This window comes from Arvicanthis niloticus, chromosome 17, assembly GCF_011762505.2.
Source record: "Arvicanthis niloticus isolate mArvNil1 chromosome 17, mArvNil1.pat.X, whole genome shotgun sequence".
In the NCBI taxonomy this organism is placed as follows: Eukaryota; Metazoa; Chordata; class Mammalia; order Rodentia; family Muridae; genus Arvicanthis; species Arvicanthis niloticus.
This window is the reverse complement of record NC_047674.1, coordinates 12,565,687-12,582,069: the sequence shown is the minus strand read 5'-3', so window position 1 is coordinate 12,582,069 and position 16,383 is coordinate 12,565,687.

Genomic DNA, 16,383 nt, shown 5'->3' with positions numbered 1-16,383 from the left:
ACCTTGAAAGTCGCAGATGGACACTGCCCCCATGCCCCAGGGTCATCTTCAGAGCCACTGTTGAGAACTTGGCTAAAAACCAGGGGCTGGGGGGGCTGGTTGCCCCAGCGCCCTACCCCCCAGCCTTTCCCTGCAGCCCCCAGGGTTTCTAGGCTATACCCATTGACTGCCAGTGGCGCGAGAACACGCGGGCTGCGCTTTCTCACGGTTTGAGTTACAAACCCTAAGCGGGTTTAGTGATGGGATTAATTAAATGGATCAGAAACCGCCCTTCTCTGTGTCTGCTTTTCACCTTGCTTTCAGCAAGCACCTACTTCAGAACCATCAAGGACTTCCCCCTCCCCCCTGAGACCAGGCGGCTCTCAAAACTACTGAGTGCCAATTAATTTGTCTCATTTACATGAAAAAGTGCAGAAGATGTCTTTTTACATAATTAACTATATTTTGCAAGTCATTAAAATTCTGAAGCCCTGCCCACAATAGCACCCTATTCACCACCAAAGATAAGTGCCTTGGCGGGTGGGAATGGCCCCCAGAGGGGCACCTCCCTCATGCATATTCATGGAAGGCTGTGCTGCCAGCCCCTTGCAAGGTCCCCTCTCTCCCTCCTTAGTTGGGAAGAGCTGGTTTCTGCTGGCCCAGTGGGAGGGTAGAGGGCCTGGGTGGGTTCTGGGTGACAGACCACTCCCTCCCCAGGCCAGCACAGAGAACTCTCTGCCTTGCTGATCTGTTTCTAGAAATCTAGTACAGATGATTCAAGAAGCATTGCTCTGGGTTTCCTGCTCCATCTCTGCAGACCAGTTGGTGGGTATTATTTCTGGTGACTCTTCCCAAGGAACATCCACCCCACCTCCACCTCCACCTCCATGCTGGTCTGGCCATTCATTGTGGATGCTCTGAGATAGACAGGGCTGTTTCCTCTCAGCTCTTCCAGTCTCCTCTGGTCCAGCCAGTAGAACCATGTCTGAGCCTGTCAGACCCAAGCAGGGTTCCAGTAAGAAGCCCCTGTTTACAACCCACTGGACCTGTCTCTCCTTGCTTCCCTTTACTCCTCCGTGAGATAAGCTCTCCGCTATCATTAAACAGGTTCAAGAGGATCTATGTTCTGCTGGGAAGCCCTGCTACCCAGGCTCGAAGGTGCCACATACTGCTTCTGCAGATTCCACGGCTCAGTGAATTCCATGAACAGAACCTCTTAAGTGTCAGATGTTTCCTCCGTAGAGCCATCAGAAGCCCTTCCTGCACAGAGCTTGCGTTCTTCTTGGAAGACTTTGAGGGACAGACTCATAGACAGTTCAGAGTGGGGTTTCATGGAAGAACGAAGCAGAGGAGGGATGATCATGGGGTTCGGCAGGTGCAGGTCTGAGGCAGCTCAGAGGAACGTTCTGGTGCCATGTGTGGAAGTAGAGCAGGCAAAGTGGGGACACACAGGAGTGTCAGAGGCTGAGAAAGACTCAGTCAAGCTGCAAAGCCCCTTCCAACCCTATCCCACAACCCCCCACCATTCACATAGCTATAGGCTGCTATGGAGCTGAAATATGTCTCCTGGGGTCTGAATGTCCCCAGTCCAGAGTAGTCTACAACATTCATGAGCGGAACCAATTGTGCTGTGAAGAAAGAAAAAAAAAAGCCATCCTTCTCAGGGATGGGAGAGACGGCCAGGAGGGCCCAGCCAGCAAGGGTGGTGGTTGTCACCAGGGGCTGAGTAATTGGTTACAGCAGAGACCGTGGAGAACAGGAGAGCCTGGTGACCCTGCGTCCTTCCCCCAGGAAAGGCATACAAAGATCCCATGTGACATCAGGACAAGAAGACACACAGTGTGTGCTCCACAAGGTCGTTTCCATCCATGTTGAAGGCAGCAGGTGTCTTGGTCATCTAGCCTGATGGTTGGATGGGTAGGAGGCAAGCTGTTCACACATAGGTCCTAGTGGAAAACCTAGGAAACCATTTCAGGGAAGAGTGGCATAGGAAAACATAGCTGCTGTCAGTTGAGAAAGTTCTGTAGTGGCAGCCGGCAGATGTGACTCCCCGGGTGGCTGAAGAGGCTCAGTCTGTCCCAGAGGAGAGAAAGAGCAGAAGGTCCAGATGCCCAACACTTGACTCCAAAGACATTCCTTCCAGATGAACCGATTGCCCAGATAGGTCCAGATTCCTACCAAAGCCACCCCTCAGCCCTTCACCTCAGAAAGTTGTGTCCTTGGGACACTAATAAACTTAATTATATTATCTTGCTCCCACAGGAGGCCTTTTGAGAGTAGACAGAGTCAACACAGAAAATGTTCAGCTTTCCTCAGACTGAAGCAACTAAAGTCAGAGTGACTGGGTACCAGGTCTTCCCAGCAAAGGGACAATTTGATGACTTGGCCCATGTGTAGCCTCTGTCCTCCAACCCAGAAGCCCACCACAGACTCCTACAGAAGTGTGGGCAACAGTTGTGGGACCCAGGAGCCAGTGAGCTGTTCACCAAAGGATAGATGGTGCTGACTTTGGGACCAAAGTCTGAGAAAGTGGAGTAGATCCCTGGAGACCAAGCTCGACAGAAAGCTTTAAATGTAAAATACAGAAGCATCAGTGCGGAAAATTTCATGATGTTCTGAAGGCTGCAGAGAAACTGAGTGACAGGATGGGGGGGGGAGGGGGCTGGGAGAAGATGGGATTCCTAGGGGGTTCTTATACTTGTCTTTCTCTCTCCCCTTTCTTCTCTCCCTCTCTTCTTCCCTCTTCCTCCTTCCCCTCCTTTCTTTTTCTCCAACCTCTTTATCTACCTCTCTCCACCTTTCTTTTCCTCTCCCTTCATCTTTCCCTCTACCATCCCTCCCTCCCTTCCTCCTTCCATCTACCCCATCCCTCCCTTACTCCCTCCCTTCCTTCCCCTTTCCTTCCCCCTTCCATCTTCCTCCTCTCTTTCTCTTTGTTCCTCACTCCTTCTCTTCTGTTCCCTTCTCGCCTTTCTTTTTGCCGTTTTTCCAGATACACTAGTAGCTTCATTAAACAAAACCTAAACTAACCTGGGGTAGGGGGAGTAGCTATGGCTCATGGGAATTCTCAGATGAACTTCCTTGGGAAGCCACTAGAACCCTGTCTTGAGCTCCACAGCAAAGCAAGAAAAGACTTGAGAAGAGAGTCTGCTCTGGTCCCTTCTGAAGCTGCCAATTCCGTGTCACAGTGTCCTGTTCCTATGAAAGCTCCTGGTGACTGCCAGGCCATATACTTCTACCTATAGTCTTTTCCCCAGGCCTTCCTGATGGGTGATAGAACATGCGTCAAGGTGAAGAGCTATCAGGGAGGCATCACAGATGCTGCCTCACCTCCCAACGGCCTGCATCCACCTCCTGGACCTATCCAAGCAGCTCTCTCCTTAGATTTTTCTGGCTTGTTTTAGATGATGCAGCCAGAGGTAAGGGGTAAATAATTGCAGGGCAAGCCTCTGTCTACTCCACGTTTTCTCCAAATAATCAGTAGCAGGCACCTCATTCCCTTCAAGGGACAGTCAGCACTGATTCACAGTCTAAGAGACCATCACTGTTACTGGTGAGCCCAGATAGATAGTCCACACCTACCTGGTCCTCCCCTGGTCCAAACTTGACTCTGAGCTCTGAAATATACCAATATACACCCCCTCCCCCCCTCTCTCTCTCACACACACACACACACACACACACACACACACACACACACACCCCACATGAAAAACCATGGCCTGAGTCAGGCATATAAGAAATATCCAGCCAACACTGTCACACAAGCTGAGCCAAGGCTGAACAATCTTACCAGGGCAACAAGGCCCCTGACAGCCTGGAGCGGGCCACATATACCGTGCTGCAGCTGCATAATCTAGATAGGAAGACCTGAGGCCTGGCCAGGTGGACCTTGTTGATGAACCTGCCTCAGAGTGACCCTGGCCAGGCTCCATGACACTGCAACCATTGGAAACTGTAGTTCTTTTCCAGTTCAAAAATGTTTTTGTGAACTAAGGACTCTCTGTCTATAGCAAACTTCAAGGGAGAAGTGCTAACTGTCATGTGTGTTAGAGGTGACAGGGCAAGATGCCAAAGTAATTCAAGTGCCACCAGGATTAACTCCAACCTTGCTTCACAGTCACAGTGGTGTGACAAGGCTTCAGGGGCCTTCAGGATGAGCCTTGTGGGAAAACATGTTGTTAAGTCTTTGTGTCAAGCAGCATGGAGCCTATTAAGAAGCAACTGAGCCACAGGGTCACCCTCATTGGCTGGCCTGGGACTGGGGAGCCACTTTTCCTAGGCCCTATCCTGCTCCTGAGACCCATAGCCCAACTGAAATGTCCCAAGTCCAGGACAGGATGTTATGCTAGAGCTGGCAACCCCCACAAGAAAACAGGGGTGCAACTTCACATTAGAAGAGATTGTGGAGGAAGTCTAGAGGTGACCAAGAAACAGAAGTAAGCCTTTCACTTGCCCAAAAGTCCCTGCACCCCAGCTCTGCCAAATCGTATAAACAAGGTTTGCTGATGCCCTGAGTCAGGAATGAGTCTGGGCCTTTAGCGCAGAGGGAAGAGCTGACAGGGAAGATACTTCAAATACAAGTGTGAACTCAAGCGGGCAAGAATGTGTGGCATCCTGGACCACAGAGAATCTGCTGCTTCCAAGTTCAGACAGAGGCTGGCTGCTCAGCATAGGGTACCCATCCCAGGCACAGAAGGAAACTGGCCAGCCAGCGGCTAACCCCAGGACTTGAGAAATGGAGAGAGAAACTCCCGCTCTGCATCCTCAGCCTGTCTTGTTCTCCTTCATCGTTTCTCCAGAACCCAGGCGCTTGCTTGGTGTAATACTCAACAACTGGTCTCGGTCACCTTGTGAATTAACATGGCGGGAACTTGACCCTCAAGTCAAGGCTCTACCTGCCTCATTGAGAGGGACCAGGGAAGCGGCTCCAGGCCTGTGCACTGACCTGTAAGAAAGAGCTTATGGTCCCAGTTTTTGAGAGCCAACAGTGCCAACTGTGTCGACTGTGTTAACCATGGTGGGGTGTTTACACCATGAGATTTGACAAGCACTAGAAGTGTAGGGGTTTTTATTTTAATTTTTAGGCATTTACCAACAGTGACCAATGGGATAAGCAAGTTTTCCAGTCTAAGACAAGTTAACTTCCTCTTTTTATGTAATTTGTGTCTTCGTTCAGCACCCTTAGTTAGTGCCTGGTAGGACGAATGCATCAGACATACATGCTGCTTCCCAGAGATCCACCATCTGAGAGCCCTGAACACAAGGATGTCAGGTTCCTTTAGGAATAGCAAAGGCTGCTGATCAGGGAGGTTAGAGGTCAAAGGCCTTTTGTGCACAAAGGAACAGAATCTCGCTGGATATGGTGCTTCAGAGAGTTCTGTATGTTTCCCTCTGCCTGGGAAGGCAGATAATGGCCATGAAGAAGAGTGGGCAGTCAGGAAGCTAGGACCAGGAGGAAATAAATCCCTGCTGGAACCCACCATCTAAGCATTAAAACAGCCTTTTCACAGTTTGCTGAAACCAGGTCTAGAGTTCAGTGTGTCTCTGTCCCTTAATTGTCCTCTACCTCATCGGGTATTCAAGCTCACACACAGCCTGATGCTCACGGAAATGATCTGTGGCTCTCATTGTCCTTGGATCAGTTCCATAGTCCTTGCTCCATTAGAGGGCAGCACTCAGTGGACCAGTTCCATGGCCTCATACCAGCGCAGCTCAGCATCCCACGGACCAGTTCCATGGCCTCATACCAGTGCAGCTCAGCATCCCACGGACCAGTTCCATGGCCTCGTACCAGTGCAGCTCAGCATCCCACGGACCAGTTCCATGGCCTCGTACCAGTGCAGCTCAGCATCCCACGGACCAGTTCCATGGCCTCGTACCAGTGCAGCTCAGCATCCCACGGACCAGTTCCATGGCCTCGTACCAGTGCAGCTCAGCATCCCACGGACCAGTTCCATTTCCTTATACCAGCGCAGCTCAGCATCCCACGGACCAGTTCCATTTCCTTATACCAGCGCAGCTCAGCATCCCACGGACCAGTTCCATTTCCTTATACCAGCGCAGCTCAGCATCCCACGGACCAGTTCCATGGCCTCGTACCAGTGCAGCTCAGCATCCCACGGACCAGTTCCATGGCCTTGTACCAGTGCAGCTCAGCATCCCACGGACCAGTTCCATTTCCTTATACCAGCGCAGCTCAGCATCCCATGGACCAGTTCCATTTCCTTATACCAGCACAGCTCAGCATCCCACGGACCAGTTCCATTGCCCAGACCTCAGTAGAAGTCCTCTACTTCACTCACTTTGAGCCAGGGCTGAAGTTGTCTGCTTGAACCAGCTGCGTCGCATTAACCCTGCCTCCTTGTTTATCTGTATGTAATCACCTCACCCCCTTGTTCAGCTGTATGCAATCCTTCATCTCTCTTCAGCCCTATGTAATAAACACACTGAACTTCTGGGGTTCTGTGGTTTCTCCATTAGAGACTCCAGTAAACCTGAAACCGGCTTTTGTTTGTGTCTGTGTGTCCATCTGTCTGGAACTTCTTCATTCCCTCATTGCCCCAGTCAGGTCTATTCCTGAAACTGTGCAGGATGTAACGGAGATCAAACTGTATTTAATAAGACTTGGTGTTTAGCAGAACTTTTTCTCTGAAATGAGCAAAATGAAACTTTGACATCACAAAAAGTAGTAAATAGAACTGTGCTAATGATAACAGCCGAGCTCACAATAAAAAATTAGCACCGTGAGAACCCCGCATTGTGCACATGAGACCGTCCTGCGGGCAGGTGTGTTGATATGGTAAGATGCCTCAGCCCCGGGGAGGTTGCACAAGGAAGGGAGACCCACACAGGGTGGCAAGCCAGTTTCCCAAATGTCCAAAAGGACAACTGTCCAAAAATCACTGTTAAAAATCCATTCAAAGTTCAGGCAGAGGTCTGGATTGTCATTTAATAAGCAAGGAAATGTTCGGTCTTGAATGCACCTTCATAATCTCCTTTGAACTAATGAAGAACCTAGTGTGTCAGGTTTCAGTTACTTTCAAAGAACAGCATCCCCAATTGTCGACAAATTCTACTAAACTCTCCTCCCGCCTCCTGCCATGGCCTGGGTGAAGCCCCGGTTTGTAGAGGACACATTCTGACCACTGACGGGATGCAGAAGCAGCTGGAAAAAAGCATGCTGAATTCTAGCAAGCCCAGCACTGGACAGATCTGAAAACTGTTTTGAGGGGAAAAATTAGGAACAGCAAGATGGCTCAGCAGGTACAGGCACCTGCGGCTGTGACAACCGGGACCTACACAGTATGGAGAAAACCAAGGCCAGCCACTTGTTTTCTAACCTGCACCTATATGTTGTGGTACAGATACAAACACTCATGCTCACGTCCACACAAAATAATAAATAACCTTTTAAAGCATACCACTCCACTCTTTACATTAGGAAAATATTTATATTCCTCATCAGAATATATTATCCGCATTGAAGTATAATGAATTCGTCCTGGTTAACTTTGTTTGTTTGTTTGGTTGGTTATTTTATTTATTTACATGTCAAATATTGTCCCCCTTCCTGGTTTCCCTTCTGCAAACCTCCTATCCCATCCTCCCTCCACCTGCCTCTATGAGGGTGCTCCCCCACCCACACACCCACTCCCACCTCACCGCCCTAGCATTCCCCTACACTAGGGCATTGAACCATCACACAACCAAGAGCTTCTCCTCCCATTGATGCCAGATAAGGCCATCCTCTGCTGCATATGCAGCTGGAGCCATGGGTCCCTCCATGTGTACTCTTTAATGAATTAGCAAAACATAATTAACATTTTTCTGTCCTCTAACCTCCAGCGCAGTAGCTCCGACAACTCCCACCCCTACACAAGCAGGGGCCTGGCAGTGACCTGGAGATCAGCTGAGAACTGCTGATCTAAAACCATGAATCACTGGTTGGAAGCCAGCAGATAATTGTGTCTCGCCCGCAGGCTGCTCCGTCCTATCTGGCAATTGCCAGGAAGTCACCCATGTCGGCCCAGAGCCAAGTCACAGTCTCAGCCTTCAGCGATGGACGCCTGTGGCCTGCAGGCTTCAAGCCTATTAATCAAGACCCTTTAAAGGAAAGGATTTTCCACTCTTGAAGAAATACATCACCACTATAGGAATCTTAGCAAACACAGAAAATGTACAGAGGCAAACAAAATCTTCCACCCAGGAACAACCATGCAGATGGATTCCATCTCAGATTTTACTAAAAGGGGAGGGGTACAATAGTTTGCTGTTGGCTGATACTGTTTCATGGAAGCCCAGTTAGTCTGGTGTTCCCAGAATCTCAGAATGGTGTGTGGACTGCAGACCCCAGCACCCTTCCCTATACAGTCTGAGCCCTGGCTCAGGAGCCTGGGAACCTATACTTCAAAGCCTTGTTTACCACCCCTGCTTCTGGAGGTTTGAGGCTGACTCATTCAGAGGATCCTCCTGGAGTACAGGGGATCTCCCCTGCTGGAAGTTGGCCATGCAGGCAGCAACCACAGGTTCATGCTATAGGCTCAAAGGTTGGGCATCTTGCCTCAGGTTTCTTTGCACCAGTGAGGGGAGATGTAATGTTGTCAATAACCTCATATCCAGAGTCCCCAGGTCACTCTGGGGCAGTGGTTCTCAACCTGTGGGTTGAGACCCCTTTGAGAACTCAAAGAACCCTTTCACAGAGATCACATATCAGATATCATGCAAATCATATACTTTCATTATAATTCATAACAGTAGCAAAATTACAGTTATGAAGTAGCAACAAAGATAATTTTATGGTTGGGGGGTCACCACAGGAGGAACTGTATTACAGGGTTGCAGAATTGGGAAAGTTGAAAACCACTGCTCTAGAGGTATCTAGACCCCCGCAGCCTGCTCTGTCCCTCTTTCAGGAGCATATAGGTGTGGTGAGGGCCAATAAAAGAGGAAATATATCTGAAGGCTGTTGGGACAAAAGGCCACAAATGGTGGCTTCCCATAAAAGAAATGTGTCCCTCCCTTGTCTCAATCTTGGGCAAGTCAGAACCTCCTGAGCCTCTCAAGAAAGACTTGTGCCTGCCTTTCTCTGCCTACTCTGGCTGTCTGCCAACCTGGGCGACTTTGGTGTTATGTCCCCCACAGATCTGTGCTTTTAATGCTTGCCCCTCTGCTGAAGGAGCTATTCTACGAGACCAGGATAAGGGGTGTTAGCTGGCTGGTAAAAATAGGTGACAAGAACCTTTGAAGGTGATAGCCCAGTCTCTGGGTCCAGATGCTCTCTGCTTCCAGGTTCACTATGATGAGAGGAACTTCTGTTCAGGCTCCTGCCTCCAAGGAAGGGACTGTCGGACTGGCTGAAATAGAAAGCAGGAGCCAGAACACATCTGAACTTAACTTATATCTGCCACATATCAGTTCCAGAGATAGACAAGTAACTTTTGGTACCCGGGAGTGTGTTTCTGGGGCTGTGACGAACCTGGGCATACCTGCAGGAGGAATGTGGGAGAGTTTAGAGCTCAGGCTAGAGAAATCTTAGAATCTAGGACTAGTGCTCAGCTCGAGATTCTGACGGGTGCTCAGAAGAGAGGAACTCGGACAGAATTATGGACAGTAAATACTGTCAGGAGTTACCAGATGGCAGCTGGCCTGCCTTCTTACTACTCGAATAAAGAATATGACTAGGTTGTCTATGTTCTGAGTGTGTGTGTACGTGTGGCAGAATTTAAAAGCAATGAATTCTTTTGCGCCATGGTTATTGCTGATTGCTTTTAGGGAGGCTTATGGTAAAAATATGCAGTAAAAAAAAAATGAAGATCATTACATTTAGCCAGTAAAGGAATATGGATGTATTTAAAGTATCAGAAAAGGCAAGTGCAAACAGAATGACTATCATCTCTAAAGATATTGGTACCATTCAAGAGAAGCCACACGAACAGTTTTCCTATTGCATGCTGACAATAGAAAAGGCACCTTGAGGTGACACCCATGTTATGCTCTGGAGCATAAGACTGCGAAGCTATTTGAAATACTTCCTTTAATAGGGGGAAAGCTTCAGGGGTGTCCCACTAGAATTCAAGAGATGAAGATTCATGGATGCATGTGAGCAGAGTTTTGAGAAAAGTCTGGGAGGTTAGGTAGTATATAGCTGGATTGGATATGCTGCAGGTGTCCCCTGACTGAGTGATGTGTAGATCTGCAAGGGTGAAGCTAATCTTTGGTGGAGACCCCACGATATTGGAGCTGACATAAACATGGGGTTCACCAAGGAAACTGGCATAAGAGAGGCCATGTGTGTTGTGAACAGCAGGTCCGTAGGATTAAGAATGCTGTCCCCATTAGCTTTAACTGAATTTGATGCAGCCCAGAGTCATTCGAGAAGTGTCTAAATTGAGGGGTTGTCCAGATCAGATTGGCCTATGCACATGTCTGTGGGGAATTCTTCTGAATGGTAATTGATTTAGGAGAACTCAATCCACACTGGGCAGCACCATTCCCTAGGAAAGAGGTTCTGGGCTATATAGGAAAGCTAGCTGCATATAAGCTCACTTGGAGGCCCTTGGAGGTTGTTTCTCCACCATTACTGCTGTACTTCCTTGGCTGTGAGTTATTCTCTGGTCAGAAGTAATGCTGCATAGACTGGGGAGCAAGTTTCCCTGCAGGCTTTGCTTCAAGTTCCTGCCCTGACTTTCCTCAGTTTTTGACCAAATGTAACCTGTAAGATGACATAAACCATTTCCTCCCCTTTGTTTCTTTTGGTCTTGGTATCTGTCACAGCAACAGAATAAAACTAGAAGAGATGTCCAGGTCTGATAGAACTCAGATGATGATGCCACATGTCCAGGGTACAGGGCATGGAGCTACAGGACATGGTGTTGGTTCTGCTGGCATTTTGTCTCACTTTTGTCCAATTTCTCTGTGTAGTACTCCTGCCTTAGAGTCCAACTTCAAAAGTTCCCATAGTCTATTACAGTCTCAACACTGTTCGAAAGCCTAAAGTTCAAAGTCCTTTCTGAGATCCATGTAATCTCTTAACTAAAATCCCCTATACCATCAAAACACAGGTAACAGACTTTGAGTGTGTAATGCTTTTCACTGTATGATGGAAGACCCTAAGTTCCTTTCATGTGGTCTCACAGATAAGAGATTTTCTTGAGTCTAGGATGAGATTTTTGAACACTGTTAGACCTAGTAAGACTACAGGGATTTTTGAAGTTGAGCTGGATGCATTTTGTATTGTAAGATACTCGTATAGATGACTTTGAAGGTTTGGGTGAAATGTTATGGCTTGAATATGAATGTCTCCCACAGGCTCATATTTTGAATCCTTGCCCCCTAGCTAGTGGTCTCTCCGGCATTTGAGGTGGTGGGTTTTTTGGGAGCTAGGGTCTGGCTGACAAGGCACATCTTTGAAGGTCATACGGGCCACCATTCGTACCTAGTTCTCTACTGTTTGGTTCATGCAGCTGCCTCACACTCTGCCACCATAGACAGAGACACCCCATGCTTTCCCAGTTTGATGGATTCTGGCACCACCTTTCTGTTTTGTGTCCTGACTAGTGACACAGTGGGTTCATTCTCTCTGCTACTGCCAGCTTTCACTCCTAAAAAGCAACGGGCTAAAACCTCAAAGACTGTGAGCTGAAACAAACCTGCTCTTGGCAGTTAGTTATCTGGGGTATTTTGTAAAGGGTTGAAAAGCCAACTAACAAAGAGGCTCTTTTCCAAGCCCACTCTCATACTCAACACAGCAAAGGCCCTTGAACTTCACATTTCCGCATGCCTGTTCATGCTTAGTGACTTCCTCACGCTCCTTTCTGAAGAGTCCAGCACATTAAAGTCCTGTGGTCATGATAGTTTGAGGGAGAATGGCCCTTATGGGCTGATAGGTTAGAATACTTAATCCCCAGTTGGTAGAACTATTTGGGAAGGATTAGGGGGTGTGGCCTTGCTGGAAGAGATATGTCACTAAGGATGAGCTTCGAAGTTTCAAAAGACTCATACCATCTTGAGTTAGCTCTTGGCTTCCTGTTGGTGGGTCAGGTTGTGAGAGCTCTCAGCTGCTGCTCCAGCATCATGCCTGCCTGCCTGCCAATGTGCTCTGCTATGTGATGGTGGCAACATTCTGGAACCGTAAGCCACAAATAACCTCCCCCTTCTATAAGTTGCCTTGGTCATGGCAATTCATCACAGCGATGGAAAAGCGATTAAGACAGCCCACTTACAAGTGGGTTTATAATTCCAAGCACTACGCTAGAATGAAATGTTTTATTCTGGCAGCCGTCCTAACTATCTGAGCCTGTGGAGGCCCAAGGTTTCTTTTCTTTCTAGTCTCCTCTTCTCGGCTCCTCCCTGTCCTCCTTGCTTGTTTTAACAAGCACTGGAAGAGGCTGGATTGAGTGACACCTTCCAATGAGTCAGACAAGAGAGGGTGACAAGGGCCCTATCAAGTGCCTGTCACAAAAGGCAGGGAGAAAAACAACACGCTTTTACTAGACTAGAATTGTATGCAAATTAACCTTTTTAAAACAAAGGACTTTGCAAAAGGAACTTTACAGCTTGTCATGAGTGACAGTACCTCTGTCCCTGGAACCCTGTGCAATTGAGTCAACAACATCCTGACAGTCAGCTTCAGGGCTAAAGAGTGTGAAAGAGAAAACCAGCACGTGGAGGAGGAAATGCTTAGCATTTGGTATGGAGGAGACATTCCTGAGAAACAACTGTTAACAGCAGCCCATCAAGGAAAAGGATGGTCAAGAGTAGGGATGGACTTCCCCATTTCCAGCACAGGGGAATACTTTTTGCCCGTGGATTAAGTATTCTAAAACAGTGAGAATGTCTCACCCTGTGTACAGAAGTCAGTTGTCTGAAGGTGTTGGGAAACCTGCCAAGTCAGCATGCACCTGAAAGACCAGGTCCCAGGAAGAATGAGATTCAGAAAGAGGGGTGCGCCCACTCCCCACCACCCCCAGAACACTAAAGCTGCATCTGTTTTAGGCAGCTCTGGACAAGTCCTTGTCAGATGAACAGTGAGCTCTCCCACATGCCTTCTTGTCCTTAGCTGCATAACGTCCTGGACCAGCTCAGAGGACTCTCATATAGCCCAAGGTGGTGTCTCCCTCAGGCCTAAGCCATGCTGACTCCATCCTTCTCTCTGCTTGTGCTGTCTGCAGCAGCTAATGTATCTAACCTCGAGGTCAAGGCAGGAACCAGGATTGGCTCTGGGGCTTGAAGAAGAAGACTTAGTGGTTGAAGTCAGTGTGCTACTCAGCTGTCCTTTCCCCGAGTCAGCATCCCTGGCTTCCAGGAGGAGGGAAGCATAAATTCCTGGGAACCATTGTAACATTCTCGAGTGGAACCAACCCAGAGTGGGCTAAGAGGGTGGAGGATCCAAGAGAATAGAAGCCGAAAACACACTGGACCATGGTTACCAAGGGCCTGTGGTCCTCTGGGGTTGTGAAGATGTTCTGGCCAACAGCAGAGCCAAAGAAAGAGAAATAAACAGCATCCTTGCTCCCATACAGAAAGCCCTTGATTGCCTGAGACTTGATTGCTGCCAAGTATGTGTTTGTTTGTCCAGGCATAAGCACATATGCCCAGGAGGGCCAAGGAGAGCTGCTCACTGCTCTGAGGGGAGAAAGATGGATGTTTTGATACTGTAGATACTGTCCCGGTTTCATGAGAAGGAAATATGTGTACCTCACGTATGTGATGAGCATGTGCAAGAATAGAAGAGATGGGGACCAGACATGGACAGGGTGGCCAGAGTCACACCCATTCTGGCTGCAGCTCGAAACCCAATATCTTCAGTCTACAGCTTCTTGGTTCTCTGAAATCAATTACAGATTAGTGGTACCTGTGCCAGAGTCCAGGATCATCCAGGATTGCAAGCTGGTCTGCAGGGCATAGAGCGTCAGACACAGCACCAGGGAGTTGTGAGTGGAAAGACCTCCTAACCCTGGGTGAGACCTCAATGCTTCTGCCAACCCCAGACACTCAGGTTTTCAAACCCTTGCTCTACGGCCAATGAGAAAAGAAGATGAATGCTTCCCAGCTCAGTCTCTTGCCTGCATCCATGAGAGAAAGAATGGATGATGTCTCATGCATCCAAAAGGTCCTGTAAAGTCTCTCTGGGGACATCTTCTCAGAGTCCCTGGGGAGCTGCCTCAGATATCCCTCAAGTATCCACACAATCTTTTTTTTTTTTTTTCATAAAAAGGCTATAGGACACAGTCTCTGGATTAAAGGTGTGATGGTGAGCTGGTACCAGCTGTTGGCACTGCTGCCTGAGGGTTTCTCCGCATGTTATGTTACTTCCTGGTACATAAATCCAAGGAGCTGTTGAGATCTTGGAGTCGGCATCTGCAAGGTGTGTGGGGGGGGGGGGGGGGCTGAGTCTTTGGCAAGTTTTCCTGGACAACAGAGAGAGCCCCATTGCCAGCTAGTGGTGGCAGTAATCACAGAACTCCATCTGGACCCTGTGGACTTGGACCACAGCAGAAGCTACATAAAACAGAGCTGCTGTTGTGAAGAGAAAGGGGCGGGGCCATCCTGAACTAAGGATTTAAATATGTCTGAGGGAGGCTGGAGGCTGGAGGCTGGAGGCTGGAGGCTGGAGGCTGGAGGCTGGAGGCTGGAAGCAAAACGGCAGTGAACCATGTGGCACAGAAACCCTAGCATGGCCTCTGTGCAGCAGAAGACACCACCAAGGAGCATCATCCACAGGACAGATTTGAGGAAACCAAGATGCAGAGCTGTCACAGGGAGAAGTAAGGCCACACTGGTGTGTGGGGGCATCAGACAGCCCCAGTGTGGAACCTTGGTACCTTCCAATGACCCCAATGACCCACATCCTCAGTTCTGAAGTCACAACATCCCAGCTGCCTCAGGGCAGGGGAGCAGGGGCTTTGGAAACCCATGGCTGCCTGAAAAGCTATAAAACTGACTTCAGGATAGGAGAAGAGAGGGGCTTCCAGAGGTCTGGACCTGGCTTTGGCCCTCCTATATGCATCAGAAGCATCAGAGAAGTGAGGATTCCACCAGCTTGCCAGGCTATAGGACAATATGGACACCCTGGAAATAAGCTTTGTCTGAAAAGGACTGAAAATGTGCTGGTCCCCAAGAGACCTCAAACATCTTCTAGGACAGAGTAAAAACCCGCAGGAACGTAAAGGGAGAAAGCCCAGGGTCCTTTCAAGATTCTAGGAGGAAAAAAAGCCACACCCAATTCTGCTATGGTTAATCTCAGCTGTGTCCCCCAAAAGGCAAAAGTTTACTTCCCAAGTTAGGGTGGTCTTTGTGTAAAACAGGACTGAATCTAGACCTTGACAGCAGAGTATAATCAATGAAGCCATCAGAAGGTGGAAGAGGTGAGGCCATGGACAGAATCCCGGGGTCACAACGCCACAGGCTGGCCACAGAGAGACATTGTATGTTAGGAGAAACAAGGATGCTGCGAGATGCACCCTGTGTTGAAGTGTCTGCTGAGTGAGGTGTTCAGTGTATGACGTGGCATCATGTAGGTATTCACTGTGTGAGGTGCTGCCTGTGTGAAGTGTTTGCAGTGTGAAGCACTCCCTGTGCAAGATGCTTCCATGTACAAGATGCTTTCTGCAAGAGATGTCTGGTGTATGAGGGACTCTCTATGAATATGCTTCTTGTAGGAGGTGCTCCTTGTGTGAGGTGCTCCCTGGGAGAGATGTCTGCTACGTGAGGTACTCTCTATGAATGTTCCCCCTGTAGGAAGTGCTCCCCATAGGAAGTGCTACCCTTGTGAACCATTTGCCTCTCCAAAGGTTGAAAGGGTAATTATAACTGATCTGTTCACATTGGAAGGAGAGGAAAGAGAGGATCGGGGAGGGCGACAGGAGGCTAGCCCAAACCACTGGTGACCTGATCATCATAACAGAAAGGCTTGTGGGATTGGTTGTCACAGGAAACAGACTTTCCAGTGGGTATCTCTATGCTGGGGATTTAGACTCTTAAGGCTCACGTATGTCAGGGCATGGGAAGCGGAAGGGTCGAGGAGAAGCTGAAATGCAATGTGGCTAGTGCACACATCACTGCAGAATGAATGTGCACCCTACATAGGGTGGACCTGGGGCAGCACAGAAGGGCCACCGAGTGTGAACTGGGTCAGGGGTGAGCAGTATACTATGTAAAAAAGCCCCTTTGGGGTCAAAAACTCCCCCCCAAAGAGACCCAGCTTTAAGCATCAGCAACCAACACTCAACAACTACCCCAGAGCTCTCAGCATCACAGCCTGCCTAGGGACAGTGTGGCCTGGAAAGCCAAGCCTGTCAGGAGCAGCTCTTTGGGGCCCGTTGGTCTCTGCTCTTGAGAGTTGCAGCAGGAAGGATGCTGGGAAAGCCACCGCTGTGCTTGCCCCACCGACACCCGCTACCC